Consider the following 22,026-nt stretch of genomic DNA (forward strand, 5'->3'; position numbering starts at 1 on the left):
TTCTAAAGCCTTTCTGCATTTTTCAGTCTACTTCTCTGAGCTAACCCAGGCAAAGAGAAAGATGATTAAGTCTCAGAAGAGGCATGAAATGGCCTGAAGCGACAGAGGAAAAAGTTTAGGGTGGACATTTTGAAAGATGAAGAGTAAGAGCGATTAGGCAGTGGAACGGACGTCCCATCACTGCGGAGGGCTGAGGAAAGGTGAGATACTAACATTAATGAGATAGGGCAAAGCCCTGGAGAATAAAGGAGGCTTGACTGAAAGGGGGAGGGCGGGGAAAGTCATAACAACCAGATAACAATGAATGCTTTCCTTCCTGCCTCCCACGTTGCAGTTTTCACAGGACAACTTTTTGAGAGACAGTAAAACATCCAGCTGGCAAGCCTAGGTTACTTTAAACTATGAAGATGATTCTTCATTTATTCCATACATGTGTTTTTCTGCTGCTACTACATGCCAGGCACGGAGGCTCCAAGATTTCAACTGTGTAAAGGCAGAAATGATACACTCTCGTGGGAAAGGAAGACAGAGCAATCAGAGGTATGGGCTAGGGGCTCGCCGTGGAAGAGGGAGGAGGAGGATTGAGGAATGATCCTGGAAAGTCACTGCGTCTGGGAAAAGGCTAGCTTCTCCCTTCCTGCTGGGAGGCACTGCACCCAAACACAACTTCTTATGGGGCTGGGGTCCCCACCCTCCAGCAGCCAGCTTCTGCCTTCTCCCAAGGTTGCCAGGTGCTGGCAGCTGGTACTCTGACAGTTCTTTGCAGGCTGGTACTCTCTCCCTCCACCTACTGCCTGGGACTTACTTCCTGTCTTTGTGTTTTTCCACCAGTGAGGTTGCTCTCCTGCTTGTACTATAAGAAGGCAGAACAGCAGGAGGGCAGCGTCCCGCATCCCTCCCAGGACAGAAACTTTGTGTCCACAAGCTTCTCCCTTGCCCCTGCAGGCTCTCTGAGGGATGACAAATGAATGTGGGACAGTAGACTTATTTTGGATGAGCCTCAGTTTGCAAGTTTCCCCAGTAGAGTCCATCCTTTAACTCTTGCTGTGTGATTGGGCATTTGCCTTCTGCCTCCCTTGCCATAGCTCCACAACCGCTTAGTTGATTTGAACAGCTGATACGTGTTGTGTCCAGCGCACCTTTTAGAAAAAAGTGAGTTGAAGGTCTTTATGTGGGTAGCTCATGTGCTGCTGTGGTCTCAGATCCCCACTGCCTCCCTCATCTGTGCTATTGCCTGGACCTCTGGTCGCACTTGAAATTGACTTACTTGTGAGTGCAAGTGTGATGTGTTACATAAGGAATGCACAGGGGACCATGGGAGCAAGTAAGACAGGGTCTAACCTGTGGGGCTTCAGAGGAAATGGCATTGAGGCTAAGACATGAAGGGTGAGAAGGAGTTAACTAGATGAAGAGGTGGATAGAGATGGGGCAGGCCCAGGAATTGTTTCAGGTAGAGGGGCCCAGGGAGGAGGGCCTAAAAAGAAAGACTTGGTATCATAGAGGACTGGAGACTTCACCATGCCTGGAGTGATAAGCCCATAGGACCTGCAGTTTGAAGAGTTTTTATTGGATTGGTGATGAATTGCTCCAAAGTCTTTTATACTTTCTTTCCTGCTTCCCCCTGTGGTCAACATTTAGGGGATCTGGGACTGGAGTTAAGGGCAGAATCTGTGTTTCTTCTCCATTTTTCCTTTTTTAAGGTCAATTCTCCTCTCTACCTTTGAGATCCATTTAAAAATTGCTAAATAACTTGAAAAAAAATCCATGAACTGCCATGCCATTTCCATTTTATTTTCTTTATATTTTTTCCTCTTTAATCCCTCCTTGCCTTTCTTTTTCTTTCTTAAGAAGGACTTAGGTATAAAAACGAGCAAAATAATTCATTGCCTTTAATTTTATTTCCAGTGGTTTGGGAAGCTGGGGTACAGCCTGGTCCCTAGAGAAACCCTAATACCTATCATTGGAAAATAAGACCTGCAAGGACAAATATGAGTGAAAAATAAGAGACTCAGTTCTCTCTGTTGAAAACAAAGGAAGCGCTTTTCCTCCTGTCCCTTTTGTCAGGACATTTACCTTGGAAAATTCATAAATGTAAGTATGTTCTCTGTCTCTTTGAAATGCATCCTTTTTAGAAACAGTAAGACTTTGTCAGCCTTGTGACCCAGGATTGTCTTTCTCAAGGACCTGGGGGCCTTCTCTTTGAAACATAAACATCAAAGGAGATGTCACCCTCCCTCCCAGTTTCTCGGGGAGGATGGGACTAACTTCAGTGGGTGCCTTGTAACAAGTTGTAAAACTCCCTCCTGCCATCAATATCCCTCACTCCTCCCTCTTGGATAAAGTCACGTGGCCGACAGAGATGGTCACCCCAACAACCGGGTGTAGTTAGGGTGAATTATGTGTGACAAATGGTGGTGTCCAGCCCTCTTAGTGAGGATTAGTTATGGTTTATCTTGAGCACATGTAATGGGCTATGTCTGCTTGGCTCTATAAAAGGATGAATTTCTTTCTGTCTTTGCAAACTCTCCCTGGATTGCTTGTGGTGAGCATTGCATTCTGGTTAATGCTTTTTCAATAATAAAAGTGGTTTTTTTCCTACTATCTTTATGGAGAGGATTTCTGGGTTGGGAGAAGATTTTGTTGTTGTTGTTGTTTTACTTCTATTTCCCCAGCAGACCTTAAAGAGGATAACATTTCATTTGTCCTCTCCCAGAGCCATGCATTGGCCTTTCAGGAGAACCCAGTACTTTGGGAAATGGAAACTGTCATCCTCTGTGCTGGATACCAGTTCTCTTTGGCAGATGAAATGTCAGCCCTTTCAGATTTTCCCAGGTGGACCAACACTGTTTGCTTTCAGAAGTTCTCAGCGAGGCTTTCATTTTAAATTCATATAAGTTATCAGCCAACTTCCAACAATTGTTTAATAAAAAGCAATTAGCCAGCCAAAAATATAATGGCTTTTATGTCAAAATATACTGGAGACAGCTGCTAAGCGGGCCACTGGCGGCCCCTGGGCCATATGCCGTGAGTCCCCGGCATATGCACAGCCAGGCGCAACAGCACAGAGCATATTGGGAGTAATAAGGCTGTCCCCCCACCTTCCTCCCTCTCCCCCCTCCCAGTCTTCCCACTCTAGAGAAACTGACAGCAGGAAACTCTCTGGAGTAAATTGCCGCAGTCAAGATTCAAAAACCTCATTTATTAGGCAAGGATCTAATCTGGCAGTAGATGTAGAAAGCCCTAGTTCCCTAGCCTGGTTTGGATAAAATCCATGCAACCCTTATTGCATTGCAGAAAAACGATAAAAAAAAAAAAAAAAGCCTCCACATAACAACTAATTCAACAGCACTCATCAAGAAAATTGAACTCAGTCTATAGCCCTTTAATCTATCAGTTTGCTTCTTCCAATCTGATATTGATAGGGAAAAAGTTTCTAGAGTTTCCTCTTCCTTGTGAAGGTAATTTTGTCCTCCCCGGTGTTCTCTGATGCAGTTACGTTTATTACCCTGCTTTGCTCCTCAGGAGATGTTCCAATGATTGAGATATTGGTGATGGCCCCACTATGTCTTTTGTTGTCATTAGACACACAAATCCAGATACGTGCTTATTTTAATCATAGGGGGGTGGAGAAAAAGGAAACTCTCTTGAAATTTTTCAACAGCAAGAAAGGCCATTTTTTAAATCAAAAGCATGTTTATTTTAAGAACAAAATGCAGGCAGATCACCTTTAGTTTATAGAGAGCTTTCCCATCCCAGAGGACGCCATGGTTTGTAAACACTCTGAAACTGTTTTTAGAGCATTCACACTGCCTATCTCCTTAAGGACAGATGCTGGAGGCTACACTGTATCCTTGCTTTCTGGCCATTTTGAAGTGCCAGCAAAACCTTGTTCTATAGCTAAGAAAAAGTGTAATGTTCTTGAGGATAACGGGAATTTCTCCCCCACCCCACCCCCAAACATCAAACAGCATAGTGTGGGCAACAGAGTTCCAGAATAATCCCTGGAATTATTCTAGGAATCTCCAGAGAGTCTCCAAACTTCATTCTTCAATCCTCTCTCTTCCTCCAAGAAAATTTTCAGCAGAGCTGCCATCAGTAGTTTGTTAGGGGTCTCCCAAGAACACCCACAGTTTCGATAGTTTGCTGGGAGTACTCACAGGACTACAGGACTCAGAACATAGTGGACATGGCTAAGATTTATTACAGCAAGAAGATACAAAATAAAATGAGCGAAGGGAAAAGGCATGTGGAGCCAAGTCTGGAGGAAACCAGGCTCAAGCCTCTCCCAGCGTAGTCATACAAGGATGCTCTTCATTTCCCCAGCCACCAGCTGTGAAAATGTATGTGAAATGTTATTTCACAAGAAAGCTTATTAGAGACTTAATATCCAGGTTTTTAAGTTGTGGACTAATCATGTAGGTACCCTCTGCCTGACATGTTAAAATTCCAGACTCCCAGAATAAAAAGCAGGTGTTCAGAATAAGCTGTATTGTTTGTGCAAATAGTTTAGGCACAGCGAGCCATTCTTATCAGTTCTGGAAATAATGGGAACACTTCCAAAACTCCAGTTTCCAGATGTCAGCCAAGGGCCAAGCTAGCGGCCTCACATACATGCAGTCGGCTGTGTTAACTCTTCTCTGCGCAAGTAGCATATCGACCGATCATTCCACCCCTTCTTTCCTACCTCATCCCCTGCAGGCGCGGGGGCTATGAGGCACCTTGTTGGTGTTCCTGGGAAAGGGGTAGAAGAGGGGCAGAAAGGTTGGTGAGAAGTCAAAAGCAAAGCTTGGACTTTCAAGGTAGGTTCAGGGTAGTGAGGATTCTAAGAGAGGTAGCCTGGTGAAGCTCAAAAAGCAGGAATTTTAGAATTGGATGGACAGGTTCAAATCTTGCTTGATATTTCTGTAGAATTTAGAAACCTTTCTTGTCTCTGCTCTTACAGATAATCCGCAAGATTATCTGTAGTTTGGTAGGAAGTAAGATAATGCATTTCAGGGGAAAGATCAGAGTAGACGTATGGGGCTGCCAGTCAGTAGGTGAGTCTGAAATGAAATTAATATTTTTGAATGTAGACCCAATGTTCTAACTTTGAGTTGGGATTCTCATTCTTTTTTTTTTTTTATTTTTATGATTATTTCTGAGTACTTAATATCCACATACCTGAGCATGCTATGAGTAATGCAAGGGTGCTGGTGATCGGGTCTGTGCTCTCCAGATGCTTATAGTCTAATGTGGGGCCTAACGGGACGAGAGAGATTCTAAATGAGGCTGCAAACGAATTCCTGAAATTACAGACATTTTAACCCTAGAATTACAAAGGATAGAGCAAAGTAAGATATAGAGAAGATGCTTGCCAGGCACACCAGCTTCTTCTAGTAACTCACTATTAATGTGTCACCTATGAAGTTAACTCCTCTTGTTAGACTTATTTTTTCCAAACATTGTTATAGTTTCGGATTATGTTACCTCCTGAGTCAGCATATTCAAGAAACTAGCACTCCTGGGGAAGGAGAATCTGCTTTGCTTGCCTGATGTGTTCACTCAAAAGCACTGAGCTTGATTTTTCCCTCTCCACTTTTCTATGTTGAACACTTGCTGTCTTACACTCCTGGCTTATCAACAGATACAAAGTTACCTTTCTCCTTAACTGTTTCTAGGCTTTATTCAGGTCCACCATTGTTCATGAAGCATGAAAACCAGAACAGCAAACACGTTCAGGCTCTCTGTGGCTTTGCAGAACGCTCTGTTAATTTCACGGGGGAGTCTCAAGACTGGACCTTTGTTTTTAGGACTGCCGGACTTCTCTCTCAAGCAGCTGGCCAGTTGTCCTGGCTTTTCAGGTCTCAGCTGCAATCCGTGGCCTCACATTCAAATATACAGGCCTATGCAGCTTGAGTTTTGTGTTCTCATTGTATGTATAAAAGGCTTTTGATTGATCTGCTCTGTATTTTACAGTCATCTTAGAATAGAGGCCAGATCACACGGTGATTGAAGGTATCGATTCTTTAGACTTAAGTGCCTTGTTCTAATCCCAGCCCAGACACTTAGCAGCTAAGAGACATTGGGCAATTTGCTTAATCTCTGTCTTCAATTTCCTCAATTATGAGATGAAGAATAAAACATCACTACCACTTTTAGGATTAAATAAGGATATTTTTGACATGTTTCAAGTAGTGTCCGACACTATGTTATGTTTGATAAACGCGGAAGTTAAAAATTGCCTTATTCCACGTTACAGTGTCTTTTAAATTCCTTCTTTTTCTTATAAATAATTGCTTTGAGTTGTGTCTTGGTAAATGTTTTACTAGTTGAAGGAAACTATTATAGAGATCCAGTCTTCTCACAGACTCACATTTTTTAGTCTATAACCTAGTTCCCTGGGTTAGAAATCTGATTTATGCTAAATCAGAGCCAGAAATGAGAACTTCTGTTGAAAGAAGAGTGCATTATCTTATGATTAACATGACAGAGAGTACCATGAGTTCCCTTTTTTTTCTGGTTAAAAATGCTTGCAAATCTCTTGTCCTGACAAATTCTACAATGTTTCTTCTCCTTTTCTATTCACACGAACATTTTGAATTCATTCTTCACAGCCAATAAAGCAATTGAGGCAGAAACACTAATTTGAGTGGATGAATGTTGCTCTAAGAAAAAAAAAAAGTACTGATGTATGATCAGGTGCAGACCATAAAATACCCAAAAAACAAAAAACAAAACAATAACCAAAAAGAACCTCTCTTGAGAAAATGAAAACAGAGTGCTCAACACACAGTAGGTACTAAGCAAATGCTAACTTCATTCTCTCACTTTGCTTGGCTGCCAAAAGCCATTTCTTGCCTCTCAATATTTATATTGACCTTTCTTTCCCTTTAGTTAGGAAAACATAGGGTTTGTTTTTTTTTTTTCAAAGGCTGGTGCCATAAACTGTGTGATGTTTAGCTTCTGCAGAGGTGAGAAGAAGCCCTACTGTTAAAAGTGGAGTAAGGTTTTTTTTTTTCTTCTTGGACGGAAGCCCAGAAAATGTTAGCCAAGCCAAGGTGAAGACTCTTCCTGACTAATGATAGCATGGATGCATATTTGTATGTTCAGGGAGAAGTAAAGACTAACGGAGAGAATCCAAAATGTTAGATGGCAAGATGGGTGGACCCACCCCTCACGGCCCAGTGATTCTCCTGCTTTGCATTCTGTAGAGGCTGAGTTAGCCATCTTTACATTTCTCATCTTGGAAATACAGAGTCCAATTAAAAATAACACTTTGTGAACTGAGCAGACAGATCATGACCATTTATCCAGCCAAACCAGAGACCAAGATTCAAGTACCTGAGTCTCACGGAATTTTAAGAACTTAGGATCAGAATAGTGGCTCCTCTTGATTGAAGTTTTTAGTGTGATCGGGACTGCTCATAAGGGAAAAAAGTTTTGTGGTTGGACAGAGTTCCCCTTTAAAATGCCCCTCCTGTTTCTTTCAGTTACATACACAGCTTTAAACAGGAATATGATTGAAAAAGCTTCGATAGCAAATGTTCAAAACATAAATCCCTTGTTCATTGTTGATTGTCAAAGGTAGTGACATGTGTAGAGGCTGAGCCCTGAAAGATCACCCTAGATCAAAAGTAAACATTTCACTTCCTTTTCAACCCCTTCTAGAAAAAGCTTATTGCAAACCAAAATGCTGCAAACTGGACTCTCCTGGTGGGGACACAAATGGGTGGGCTTCTCCTTCCTAATGAGGAAAAGTGGGGGCTTTTGAAAAGTCGGTGTCAGCCCTGACACAAGCCTGCACATTTCACAGGGGAGACCGGGGGAGAGGGTGCAGGGGCTGCAGCCACTGAGAGGCCTCCAGCCGGCTTGTTATATGACCCTGCCCAGCTTCCCTGGGAAGAGGAAAAACAAAATTTTTCTCTAATGGCTCAGATTGTCTTCGATACTTACCAGCAGGAGTTTCTGACAACTTTGTTCTCTCAGGTTTTAGGGATTTAAAGAGAAACAAAATATTACACTTCTAACTGGCGCAGGAAGAAGCCGGTCTCCCTCATTAGTGAATGGAAAACAGTGGCCCCTTTGGGCCAGATCAGGAGGTCAACGTGTATATGACTGAAAGGCCCTATTTATTAACCAAATGCCTGTTACATGGGTCAAGTCCAAGGCCAGCCTGATGAGTAGGTGATTCCTCATATGGTTTCATTTCAGGAACTGAAATAACCACTCCCTTGATCCTCCAAATGGGAAATATGGCTCCTATGTGCCCACGGATGCCTGAAATATCTTTTATAGGAAAAAATGCCTTTCATTTGGAAGTCAGTAATAAGGTTCCTAATGAAAGTACCTTAGGTGTGACTTAAGAACACACTGAGCTGTAAGTGACTGGAGTCTGGACTCTCTGGAGAGTGAGTTTAATGGTTCAGGGAAGAAAGAGTCTCTGGCTTGAATGGAAAGAAACATATAAACAGGGAGAAGGGAGCAAAGGGAAGACCAGAGAGCGGCCAGTCGACTTGATTCATGTGCTGTTGTTCACTCTCAAACTGAGATGCGAGGCACTGAAACAGTGTCTGGCACATAACAAGCTCTTAGTATTAATTATTCTTATCTAAAGATGTAGCAGGCTCAGGACCGGTCATGCCATTTTGGAGAGAAACCTACAGACTCCTGCGCTGAAGCTGTAGTGCCTTGCACGTACAATCAATCGAAAGTGTTCCGGTTCCATTTTCTGTATCCTTTTCCCATCCTAACCTTTCTCTTTGCATTACTCTTTAGTCTTTTGTTTAAGGGCAAGATCTAAAGGAGTCTTACTAGGCTTTATAATCAAGAAGAGGGGGGCTGCAGTTAGAAACATATCTAAGCTAATTGTCGGCATTCGGTCACATGCCGCATGTCTGGGTCACATTTGTGCATCTTGTCTTTCCTATTGTTGTTAAAGGATCCTTGATTAATACCGTTCTAATTACGGAAACTGTGACCATAATTGTCCATTCAAATGACTTACCTCCAGGCCCATCACCTGCATGTAGCCTTCCCTGATTACTGCAGCTCATTGCAAGTTCTTTACCTAACCTACTAAAATGGCACCAGTTGCCTTTACCTCTCCCTTGGTGTTCCATATATATTTTGCCTCCTAAAACAAACAAACAAAACTTGTAGTTTCATTTAATTTTTTTTTTAGTTTCATCTAGTTTTATTATTACCATATGCATGGCTATTCAGCATTTAACGTGTATGTCTGTTCTTCTGTCTCCAACTAGACCGTAAGCTTCTTGTTAAGGTCCAGGTGGCTTCTGAGATAACATCCAATGATCTTCATATCCTGGTATGCATATTCTTATGTAATCCCTTCCCCTCAGCTGTCTGATGGATCCGGTCACTTGATTTTAATGGATGGAATGAGGCAAAAGTGTTAGGATGTCACTTCCAAAATGAAGCTACAGCAGGTCGATGACTCCTGTCCTGGTAGCACTCTGGCTCCCTCTTGCTTGCTTGATGTGGTGGAAGCCAGTTGCCATGCTGTGAGCTGCCCTGGGGCAAGCAGCTGAGGAACGCTCCAGGCTAATAGCCGGGAAGAAATTGAGGCCCCAGCCTAACAGTTTCTGAGGTGCTGAATCTTGACAGCAACCACGTGAGTGAGCTTATAAGCAGCTTCTCCATCGGTTGAGCCTTCACATGAGAATGCAGTCCTGGTTGCAAACTTGTAAGAGTTCTAGAGGCAGAAGCATCCAGGGAAGCCAGGCTTGGATTCCTGATCAACAGAAACTGTGAGATAATAAATGTTTGCTGTTTTATGCTGCTGATGTTTGGAGTAATCCGTTATGCAGCAGTAGGTAATTAATACAACCCATGTCGTGTAGTCCACTTATGCACTAATCCCGTAAGTCTGGAACAAACAAATACCTGGAATATTGGAGAAGTCTGCTTTTAGTTATCTAGGGAACATCTGTATTCTTCCCCTATCAGGTGGGAGAGGGTGAGAAATGGAGCCTATGATTTGGTCCCAAAGGGCTGGATCCCTTAATTGTGCTCTCGGTGTATGAAGCCAGGTCAATTAACAGGAGAAGTTCAGGATTAGCGACCAAATCAGGTTGAGTTTTCCAGAGACAAGTGACACTGTGCCTCCGTGGGGGACAGTCCTGAAGGCCCGTCTCCACTCCAGAGCTCCTCGTAGGATTGCCTGAGACCTTAAAAGACAAACACAGTTCCCTCTACCAAATTCCGCCTTCCTCCCTTTCTCACAGTGTATCTCCCAAGAATATTTCCCATAAACCCTTTTGTGCACAACTCCTCCTCTCATTCTAAGACCATCCAGACAAGGAGCGAGCAGCTAGTCAGCTCTACCACTCACTGTCACGCACAGAAGTGTAGACCCGTTGTCAGATCGTGTTGTTGAAGACAAGATAGAAATGCAAGTGTGTAAGTGAAATATTCTAATCTTTCTTTCTATACTGGCAAGTAATTCAAATTCAAGAAAAAAGAAAAACCCTCTGAAGTGAAACAGAACACATCTGTGGGCCAGATTCCACTAATCATCCAAGGGTTTGAGTCATCGAATCCCTGTATCTGAAGTTGGATATTTTTTATATTATATCTCTGTTAATAGTGGCCTCCTATTTGCTTAAAAGAAGAATTGGACATTTTGTATGTGGGTGGGAGAGGGAAAAGTGAAGAAAGCTTAATTTTCTTTGACCTCAATACCATGTAACTAAGTATTTAACTAGCATGTGATTCTTTTCCCTCCAAAATGTGCTAAAGAAGTGGATTTCTAGCTTTTCATGAGTATGGAGGTAGAGATTCCCTTCTTCTGTCATGCTTTTGACACTCTTCCTAAAGGCATCAGATACTAAGGGTGAGCGAACACCCTATTTTACATGTGTTATCCCATTGTAATTATTAATACTCTCCCCTTTCCTCTCCCCAGCATGTCCCAGTGTGGATAATAAATTTTGTCTCTAGTGGGGGAATGATGTATTATTACCTCTCTGGGTATCTTTTTTTTTCTTCTATGAATAAAACCTTTGGACTTCCAGGGTAATGAACATATACTGCCTTCTAAAGAATGAAATTCATTAAAAGTAACATTTTTCGCTTGCAAGTTGAAGTCGTCCCCAGTTGTCCCAGTGCAGCAATTCGACCCAATACTAGTTTTCAGGGGAATAGTTTTCACACTCACTTCACAGTTTAAACCAATTTGATTTCACTAGTAATTTGCCTTATTTTAACTCGGATATGCTGAAGTAGTTCAGGCTGCTTCCAAACACTTACTGCCTCATTAGCCGATAACTGTAGTCTAACGACTTTCAGAGCAAATGAGAGCTTCCAGGGTAGTGGACAACAGTGGAAACAGCTCTTTCCAGACTAAAGGAGAGGAAATCAGAATTGGATTTAATTCCACCCTTTGTTAGCTTTGGGATAGTTAGCATTTATTTAAATGCAATTGTAATTATTTTCAGTGGTGCTGATTGTTGGGAAATCCCTGGGTAAATAGACTGAAGCCATCACATAGTCCCTCACATAGTTGAGTAGGTACATAACGAGGGGAGCGCTTTGTGTTAGTGTTCAATGTAATTTTCCAAGTTCAGCCATAAAGATAGATGTTGATGTAAACCTTTATTTGTGTGTGTGTATATATATATATACACACACACACACACACACACACACATCCCTCATAGATACACATATTTTTATGCATATACATTATAAATACATATGCTCTAAAAAAATATGACTCTTTTCCCTTTCCCTAGTGTATAGATTCAGTTCTTTGATTACAATGAGAGTTTGAGGCTCACTCAGTCTATCTCAGGGACTAATGTGAGAATAAGAGAGATGATAATCTTACAGGGACAGAAGGAGCCAAGGTATAAATCCATGCCACACAAGGCTCTAAAAGTAATTCGGGATCTAGGCACTCTTAGTTGCCTATCTAGCCTTAACTCCCATTCCACCTTTTTTATCATAAAAGCTTCACTTTTTTTTCTAGGAAAGGTGAACTACTTCCCAACCTCAGGATGAATCATATTTTGTCTAAAGGAGGCAGCATAATGCAATTCCCTTTGCTGGTGCTTACTTTAAGGGCAAGCATGAGAACAGGTCTTAAGCAATGATGCATAGAAGAAAATCTACTGTGTTAATTTGGGAAAAGATTTTGCTGTCTGGTAAGACAAGAGATGGTGATGAGGCTGGTTCTATTTTTCTGCTATGAAGTGCTGTGCAAAGATTTTATGATTGGTGCTATGTCAGCCATCTTGAAAGCATGAGGCTAAAAGCTTAGAGATGAAGAACCAATATGCTGAAGAGAATCTTGCAGAAGGATAGAAAAGAATCTAGGCCCTTGATAGTGTTCCTAAACAGTTTCTCCAAATCTCGATCACCTATCTGCAGACTTTTTATCATGTGAGAAAATGAAAAGTCTTTATTGCTTAAGACAGTCTTGGTTTGGAGTCTATCAAAGCATCTCTGACAATGTCCAAGGAAGCTCTAAGGGACAAGGTTATCTTTGCATGCTCAGTACCAGAATTTTCTGGATATTTATTTTCATATATTTAGGGTGACTTGAATCAGAATCAGGGGAGCTTTCTGAGCATCCGTGTTTCAAAATTCTAGCTACTCAGGTCATATTTCTTTGCTATTATTGTTCATGACTGAGCAATGTTACAGCTCTTCCTTTGACATACTACAGGTTCATCAACCAGATATGTCAAGTGATATTGAAAATTTTTAGCTTCGGTACATTTTGCCTGTACACTTCCTTTAGTTGATTATTCATGCAATTAACAAATATTTATTAAGCACTTGATACGTGTTAAGTTTGGGAATTTAGCAGGGAATACAGAAACTCTCCCTCCTTGGAATTTATATTCTAGTAAGATTATACAATTTCTGCCATTTTGGAGCAGAACTCTAGGGATCCCCAGATGGTGAGCTGCAAGAATAGGGTATGGAAATCTCCCAGAATAAATGTGTGTCTCTTTAAAGATGATGAAGATGGTAGCAAGTGATTCTTTTTGTATTATTATTATTTTTTTGCTACGATATTAAAAGACATTGAGATAATAGTGAAATATTGCATTGAGATTTTCTTACTAAAGCCATATTCAAAACATCTAGTCTGGAACCAGGGTACTGTACCCTTTGTAGATTACTAATCTGGATTTTTCAGGGCCTACATATACCTGTTTTTTTTTCAACTCCCTTCATAATCTCATATATCCTGGTCATGCATACCAGAGTGGGTGGTGGTAAATCATAATAGAAGTCTCCCAGCTTTTATGTTAGTATTGCAACAAAATCAATTGCAAATCCTAGGGTTCCAGGACTTTCATTTGGGATGAAAGGGAAGCAGCTGTGCCTTGAGTGGCTTCTCCATGTTCACATGTGGGTAAGGACATTACATTTGAGAATTCTTGCCAAACAGCTCCGGTCCAATAATCACATTTGGTTTGTCTGGATTTTCTGGTTGGGGGAATCATTACTTCTTGTCCTAAAGCAGCGTCTCTTCATCATGAAGTGAATGCATTGAGCTAGTGAGTTGTTTTTTGCTTCTTTGTCTCCTTCATGTCTTAGGCCCCCATGGGGCTCTTCAACTACCCAGGATTAATATTTACAGACAGCTATGGATCAGACAAAGAAGAATCTCTATTTAGTGGCTTTCTGTGGTGGTTTTGGTATTTTATGGTGTAAAAAATATACTCCCTTATAAGTATATTTATGGAAAGTAAGTTGATAGTGTTTTCTTTGATGCCTCCTTTTCCACATAGTCTCCTTTTATTCTCCTTTGGTTGGAATTCTAATGAAGATTATCTTCAAAAGCCCCTTTAGCAAGACTTCCTTATTAAATAAAGCTTTATTTTCTAGGCCAGTTCTCTGCATTTCTAATGCCAGCCCAGAATAGTGACTGTCTTTACCTGTGCCCCAACCCTCTATAAAAATTTAAATTAAGCCACTTAACATTTTCTTCCATTACTGCTAGATTTTCTAATCTGCATTTCCAAGGTGGTGCCTGGAATTGGTGACCATAACCTTGACCCAGTACTTTCTTTAAGAATCAAGTTGTGTTCTGAATCTTGGCCTAGCACAAAGGTTGGAGGCATATAAGTTACTCAGTATTTTTTTTTTTTTTCAGTTTTCTCATGGAAATTATTTATTCATGGTCCTATGTTTCAAAGAAATTTGCTTCATTAAAATTTTTCATTTTTTTCAATTAGAAGCAGCAGAAAATAGATTGGTCCTGTGATGAACTATTTGCTACAAATATAGTTGCAAAACCCTTTAAGGTGAATTTGAAACAGAAAACCAAGTGACAGTCTGCATTGCTGTCCGCAAGTGGTGAATGGTGAAAAATGCTTTACATCATTAAAATCTACTTTTTCAAGAACATGAAAATCAATGTATGTATATTTATGGATGACTGAAGAGTTGTGCTGTACACCAGAAGTTGACACAACATTGTAAACTGACTATACCACAATAAAAAAAATCTATTTTTTCATTTCTAAAATATATACCTTTAGTATAAAACACAATTATATCTATAGATGAAAGATGAATATTTAGCTGGACTTTTTGTAGATTTGATCAGAGGTGTACATTCCATTCTGTGTTAATTATATTGTTAAGAAATTACTCGGCTTTTGGCTTGGTATTAGTTTTTGACCCTTGAACTTCAGGTAACAAGGACTAACGTCCAACTTGTGGCTTTAAGGAGTAGAAGCCAGTTAGAGCAAAAGTACAGACTTCTTAATTTTAAAATATGCATATTTCTGATGTGGAAATTAATAATTTTTCAAGCAAAATTAGGAATTCACTTTGAGATGATCTGATTGCAAGGCTGTTAGGTTTCTCCTCTATTCGTTGAAGACCTTTGCCTTTCTCAATTACTCTCTGCTGCTAATAAGATATTAGGGCTACATAACATTGTCCCTTCGGCAGATCTGAACACTCAGGCTAAGCGCTCCCCCCTGCTCTCCTCCCCTTGCCTCTCTTCCCTCTGTCTCTCTCCTGTCCTTACATACCTGAACAATTCTTGGTGGGGGGTGTGGGTTGGAGGGGTGGAGAAGCAGTATTAAATGTTATGATTCACAGACCTTTAAGGTCTTGCTGGCAAGAGAGTGAGATTAAACAAATAATATTGTCTAAAACACATTTCTGTAAGTGGAAAGCATTGACAAGAAACTGAAAGAAAGACTTGAATAACACAGGATTTATTCTTCTATATTCTTCTATATTACAACCTAACTTTTTTCCAAATCTCCTTCAGCTGGTTCTCTCTCAGGTGCAAGTTTAGGAGGACTTACACGTTGCTGTGGCCACGTTTGCGTGTGTCGGGGAGGTGGAGGCTAGCAGCTCTCAGGGTCGTTATGTCCACACAGGAATCTGCCTAGACATACGTTTCCAGGTCTGACCTTTGATTGTTGGTCAACACAAGAAGCTGTGGAGATGCACTTGGTCTGGCAGGCAGGGCCCCTTCACTGTTAACCTTCTGCTCTGTGCCATCCTTGGTGCCTGTAACTATTACGCTACCTCTGAGACCAGCTGGTGCATGAGGTGGTCGAAGAGCAATATCCCCACACTCACTTGACACCCCCCCCCCCCAAACCCAGGGACTCTTGCTGAATGTAAACAGCTGTGTGGGGGAAGGAGGGCCTGAGACCCTCCTTATGGAATCCTCCACTTTTTTTTTCCCCATCTCTTCCCCCGTGGCTCTCATTTTCCTTAGCCATGGATAGAGAAATCCCTCTTTGGACCAAAAGCCATAGTGTGACATGGTGAGGGAGAGAGGTTGCTACCTGGCTCTCCAGCCGTAATCTCTTCTCTTACATCCATCTCTGGGCTTTGGCTACCTGGCACAAGGCGAAGGAGATGGGTGCTGACATGAAACTCAGCCGAAAAAGTATTCTCTTTTCTAAGTCATTTCTTATTTCTAATTTGTGTTTATTCTGTTTTCATTTTTCATTGTTTTGACAAGCCAAGAGTTTGTCTATCTTGTCTACCCTCCCCTTTCTGATCCCTGCTATGTCAAGAACCCCATAGCTGAGTTGTGACTGTCCTTGGGCACCAGCCCTCACTAAGTAGTCTTTCTTCCCGGCAGCTATCTGCCGTCGGCTATCAAGGTAACTTGAGGGCTGGCTGCCTGCTGTTGAACATGAGTGATCTGTCCTCTCTCCTTACTGAGCAAGCCCCTGGAGTGCTCACAGAATCCCTCTTCCTAAAGTATGAAATGGATTCAGTATGGCCTGGATGTCACATGCAGTGGTAACTGGTCTGATTGCCTGACTTTACAACCTCTTCCTTATCTACACCATGCTCCAAGGACTCATGAAATAAGAGAGCTAGAACAGTTAAGTGCGTGTATTCTTAAGCTACAGTACATCATCGCAGATATTTCGTGTTTCTTTACAATCAATCCCTACCCCTTCTTCCAAAGACAACAAATATTCTGATTTCTTTAACCATAGATTAGTTTTGCCTGTAGACTTAATTAGGGTATGTGTCTGGCTTCTTTCGAAAGAAGCTTCATCCATGTTGTAATTATCAAGAAATCATTGCTTTCCTTTGCTGAGTAGTAGTCAATGTGTGACTAAACCACAATTTTTTAATTCTACTGTCCAGGGACATTTGGTATATTACCAGTTTTTGGCTATTATAAATAAAGCTGCTATGAACATTTATATTCAAGTCTTTTTGTAGACATATATTTTCATTTTTTTCTTGCATAAATACCCGAGTGGAAATGCTGCATCATAAGGTAGGTGTGGGGAAATCCTAGAATGATTTACAAAGTGGTTACATCATCTTTCCCCCCAGTGTATGACAGTTCGCTCCACATCCTTACTAACATTTGATTTTGTCAGTCTTTTAAATTTTAGCCATGCTAGTAGGTGTGTGACAGCAACTCCCTGTGGGCTTAATTTAGATTTTTCTGATGGCTGTTAATAATGAGCACTTTCTCATTTACTTATTGCTAAGTTGTGTATCTTCCTGTGTGGAATGTCTATTATTTTCCACCTTATTAAAGCTGTTCTTTTATCTTTTAATATTGAGTTGTAGGAATTGTTTACATGATCTGCATATTAGTGCTTTGTCAGATACATGTATTACTTTTATTTTTTCTCAGTTTGTGGCTTGCCTGTTAGTTTCCCAATGGTGTCTTTTGACGAGCAGAATAATTTTGGCGCATTGTATTTTATAAATTTTTATTTCTTGGTTAGTGCTATACTCTTGTTTAAAAAAATATTTTTGCTTCGTTTTATGTATTTTATTTTTATAAAAATATCTAGCATATTTTCATTTGTTGTTCTAATCTTACATTCTCTATTAGAAAAAAATTAAGGTGGTTTACATTTAAGAATTGAAAAACTTAGTTTTATTCCTTCCACCTTACTTTGTTTTTCCTTTTTCTTGCTTATTCTTTATTGTTGTGTGTTTGACCAACTTACCAATGATTTCCTTTTCTTTCCATGTTTAGTAGTTTCTTGGTAATTTTCCCTTCTACAATCTTTGCAATCTTACTATTCCTGAGATGCATAATTGAATTTATATTTCTCTACTATTATATGAAATAAAGAAATTAACCATATCTGTCAACCAAGGTTACTTACTGCTCTCAGTCATTAAGTTGAGACCTAAAGATACAAGATGATTATATGTCCTGATTTGCTTATGCAAATCCTGGTTTATTTCTATTTTCCTGGCATAATTAGTAATTGTGCCCCTTTAATTTAAAACTGCCCCAGTTTGTTCAGTAAATTACATGTGTACACTCAAATGTGCACAATCAATTAAACATTTTAGATCACTTTGACCTCCCCATACACCTTTTACGTAGACATCCGCTAGAATGCCTTAATTCTCTCCTCTTGGCAGGGCAGTGCCGTAGTGAAAAGCAGACTCCAGTGTGACTTTCTAGCTGTGCAGTCTTGGGCAAGCTGTTTTCTCTTCCTCAGTTTCTTTATCTGTAAAAAGGTGATAATAATATAGCTTTATTCACAGAGTTGTGACGATTTAATTAAATGAATTGCCTAAAGCAGTGTCTATGCCATTTTTATTAACATGCTGTCAAACTGTTTATTGTGATTCCCTGCTCCATCTCAAGTCATAGATTTTGCTGCGATAGTTTATACTTTTAGTTCCACACTAGTGTTAGTTTCAGCTTTGCTATGTGACTCCTTTGGTTCAAGAATTCTTAATATTACAAATTCCTAATGACTGTCATTATCCATTCAAAGTTTATTGCCTACTGCTGTTTTCTCTCCTTGTCCTTGTCCTTATCTTGCCATCTGTTCCGTTCACTTATTTGATTAGAGTCCTTTCCTAAGTATTTCCCTCAGTTGGGTTCTGTGGGGGATATGGTCTCAGAATCCTTTATATATCTGCAAATAGACCTCTTTCCTCTGAGCATAAGAATATTTTGTTCTAATCCTTTTCTCTCATTAACTAATAGGTATTGTTCTCCTGTTTTCTAGCATCTAAAATTACAGATGAAAAATGTAATGTTAGTGTTTGTATGAATTTGCTAGGGGTGCCGTAACGAAGTACCACAGACGGCGTGGCTGACATGTTAGAAATTTACTTCCTCATGGTCTTGGAGGCTAGAAGGACAATATCAAGATGTCGTCTGGGTTGACTCTGAGGCCTCCTTCCTTGGCTTATAGGTGGCTGTCTTCTCTCTGTTCTTTCACATGATTTTCTCTCTGTGCATGTCTGTGTCCTAATCTTTTCTTCTTGTAAGGCAACCAATCATATTGGATTAGAGCCTACCCTAATGATGCCGTTTAACTTAATTACTTCTTTAAGGGCCCTATCTCCAAAGATAGTTACAGGGGATTAGAATTCCACCATATGAATTTGAGGGGTAATAAATTCAGGCCACAACACTTTTATTCTTTTCCTTTTGTTTATTTCTCTCTGTCTGTCTCCCCCCCCCCCCCCCATCTCTTCCTCTTTCTTTCCCTCTTTCCCGTCCTCATCCCTCTGGAACTCAGCCCTTTTAATCTGCAGCATCAAGTGTTCCGACCAGGAACACTTCCTTGGCTATTTTTGCCGATCTTCTGGCTATTCATTTTTCTCTTCCTGAAACTCCCATTACTTGTCCAACTTTTAAAAATTGTATCTTTCCTTTTTCATTTCCTTCTCTGAGTACATTTCCTCTGGGTTGTGAGGTATTTCTTGCAATTGATCTTCTAAGTCACTAATTTAGTTTTCAAAAACACAATCCTTTTCTTGGATCAACAAACTCACTTTATAAACATGAAAGTCACGTTGTCCTCCAGGAATCCTATCTCCCTTGAAGGTACCTAACTGGGAGTGTGTTTTCTTCTGCTTTTGGATTGCTGGGTTCCCTTGGGTGCATTGTTAATTCCCTTTGCCTGTGCTCTACTTAGCTTTCTAGTGAGTACTTTGAGAGGCAGCGAGCCCATGGATGATGGTTGGCACGGCAGCACCCGTTCCTTCCCTGTGGGTCAAGGGTGAGCAAGTGACAAGCTGTCAGTCCTCTGGCGAACACCTGGAAGAAGCGTCTTTGCTCCCTGATTTCATTGGTTGCAACCATTCCCAGCTTCAGAGTCATCAGAGTCAAGGAGGAACCCAGTCCACCTGTGTAGTGCCTCTAACAGCTCTTCATAAAACAGGGAAATCTGCAGGTTTTCCCAAGACCACAAACAGGAGCTGGAACCCCCTTTCTTCCTTGGATTCCAGGGATTTCTTCAGTACAAGCCCTGTCGGAGAATAAGAGATCCAGAACCTTGCTCCAGGTCTCTTGGCTTCAGGTTGGCAGGATTTCCTTGGATTCAGAGGGAAATTGTCCTGTATCTCTGCTGTCTTCAGGGACATCATCAGAATCCCAGGCTTCAAATCCTCTTTCTATGATCAGTCACCCTGATGACCTCTTAGCTGGTGTTTTTCTCAGGAGAAATAGATTAAGGTTAGGTTGAAGCTGGGAAAGAAGAATGTCTGGAATTTATTTTAAGACCACGTAGAACTCTTGCTGAATCTGAAAGCTCTCATCTCAACCTGTGTCAAAACTTTCTACTTTTATAATTATATTAGAATATTGATTATGTATTCTTTTCAGTGTTTATGACATTTTTCTTATATTTTGTAACCACATTTATAGTGATTCTTTAGACTTAATTTCATACATTAATGATTTCAATGCCAGTCATCAACAACCCTACCCCCTGCTTTTTAAAAATTTCATTGTTTATTTTTTGGGTGGGGGGAGGTAATTAGGTTTATTTATTTATTTATGGTTAGAGGAGGTACTGGGAATTGAACCCAGGACCTTGTGCATGCTAAGCATGCGCTCTACCACTTGAGCTATACCCTCCCCCCTCCCCTGCTTTTTTAAAATGACAGTTTACTCATTCTTGAAATCTTTATTTTGGTAAATCTCTTATATTGGTGAATCTTTTGAAATACAAGAGTGATCACAGATCTTACACTTTGTGTGGCACTGCAAATTTTAATATATCCTCACTCCTTTCCTACCTTCCTTTATCCCTTACTTTTCATATTAGAATTCTCACTTTCTGTGGTTTTAATTCTTCAGTCACAACCTATTGTGGACAGAATCTTATAGTTGTTGTCCTGCTGTCTTCTGACCGGAGGCAGATCTAGGTTTTGTGAAATCTGAAGCAGGCACAATCTGAGGGAAGCTCTTTCAGAAAAAGGATACAAAACCGGCAACATGAAACTAGTTACGAAAATTAAGATTTATTTCGGAAGGCACCATGCAAGGGTGGGGTCTTGAAGCTTAAACTTTATTAACTTCATGGCCAGCCTGCCTCTGTTTATGGCATTTTATATTGTAAAGGAGAAATCTGAGGCCAGTTTGATTTTTGGTTGCCTGGTAGCCAACATTTCATTCCTGTGATGAATGCTACTGGGTTTTTTCCCCTTTATGCTTGAAATGTAAGATTTTCATGGGGTAGAGCTAGATTTTGGTCTCTTCATCAGTGTTATCTGATATCTGGTGAATTTGCAGATTCAGATCTTTCACATCAGGAAGGTTTTTCTCCCATTATACCTTTGATTTTTTTATTCTCTTTCAGTATAATTCGTTTCTTCTCCAGTAAATTATAAGTTGCATCTTTATTCTTTGCTCAAAGCTGTCATTATTTTTCTTGTCCTTTTAATTTCTTTGTCCTTTTCTCTTTGCATTTGGGCAAGCTGATTTGTCTTCTGTTTTACTTATTTTCTGTACTGTCAACTTACTATTTCTAATACATTTTCAAATTCTGTTAGAATTTTCATTTTGTCAATGTTCTTTTTTACCTCATCTGCCTCCCACTTTATTACTTCCTGCCTCTCATTCAGCTCCATTTTCATGTCTGTTGAGGATATTACTCTTTTATCTTTTGCTTCATAGGGTGTTCATATTTTACTTCATTATAAGCATAAAATAAGGTCTAAGTTTTATTTATGCTTTCTGCAATAAGTATATTTCAAACACATATTTTGCCTCTGCCTTTTGAGTTCATGTTCCCTTTTCTTCATGTTATAGAGCCTTTTTCTTATATATATATATATATATATTTATTTATTTTGCTCATATCCATAGAATGATTAGAATTATATTCAGATCCAGCATTTTCTTTTAAAAAGTACTGCTTATTTTCCATTAGAATGTTGTGAGAATGCATTTTGATTTTAAGCTTTAGGGCTGGTTACCAGTTTGGTGACCCATCATTGTTAAGAAAGAGGGAGAGAATTTTGTTTCTATAAAGAGTCTTCCCTACATTTGATTAAGGACTCTTATGTTTCCATATCCTTTCTGGGAATGTACCTGCCACATCAGGCAAGACTGATGCTATTTAAGAAGAAGTGCCATGAGTACTCCTGTTGGCAATAAACTGGGTAAAGCCTACCTCACAACAACCCTAAATGCTGGTGAGCTATAGTGATGTAAATTTGGAATAAGGTATGAGTTCAGGTTTACAGATGGTTTCCATAAATCAGTAAAGGGAGCTGAGGAACCACCTGGTACCTTCTGACTCTAGTAATAGAATTAAAATGACTGTTTAGCACTGGTTATGGTAACTG

At 40.3% G+C, this 22,026-nt stretch overlaps 1 long non-coding RNA gene across 1 annotated transcript in view; it reads left to right on the forward strand.

The window, feature by feature from the left end:
• The first annotated feature begins 346 nt into the window (after positions 1-346).
• Positions 347-22,026, forward strand: part of LOC116153591 (uncharacterized) — an 87,675-nt gene continuing 65,995 nt past the window's right edge. The window contains exon 1 of the long non-coding RNA XR_004137453.2: positions 347-540. This is a non-coding gene — a long non-coding RNA (uncharacterized LOC116153591). The remainder of the gene's footprint in view (positions 541-22,026) is intronic.

The sequence above is a fragment of the Camelus dromedarius genome, chromosome 5, assembly GCF_036321535.1.
Source record: "Camelus dromedarius isolate mCamDro1 chromosome 5, mCamDro1.pat, whole genome shotgun sequence".
Taxonomy (NCBI): Eukaryota; Metazoa; Chordata; class Mammalia; order Artiodactyla; family Camelidae; genus Camelus; species Camelus dromedarius.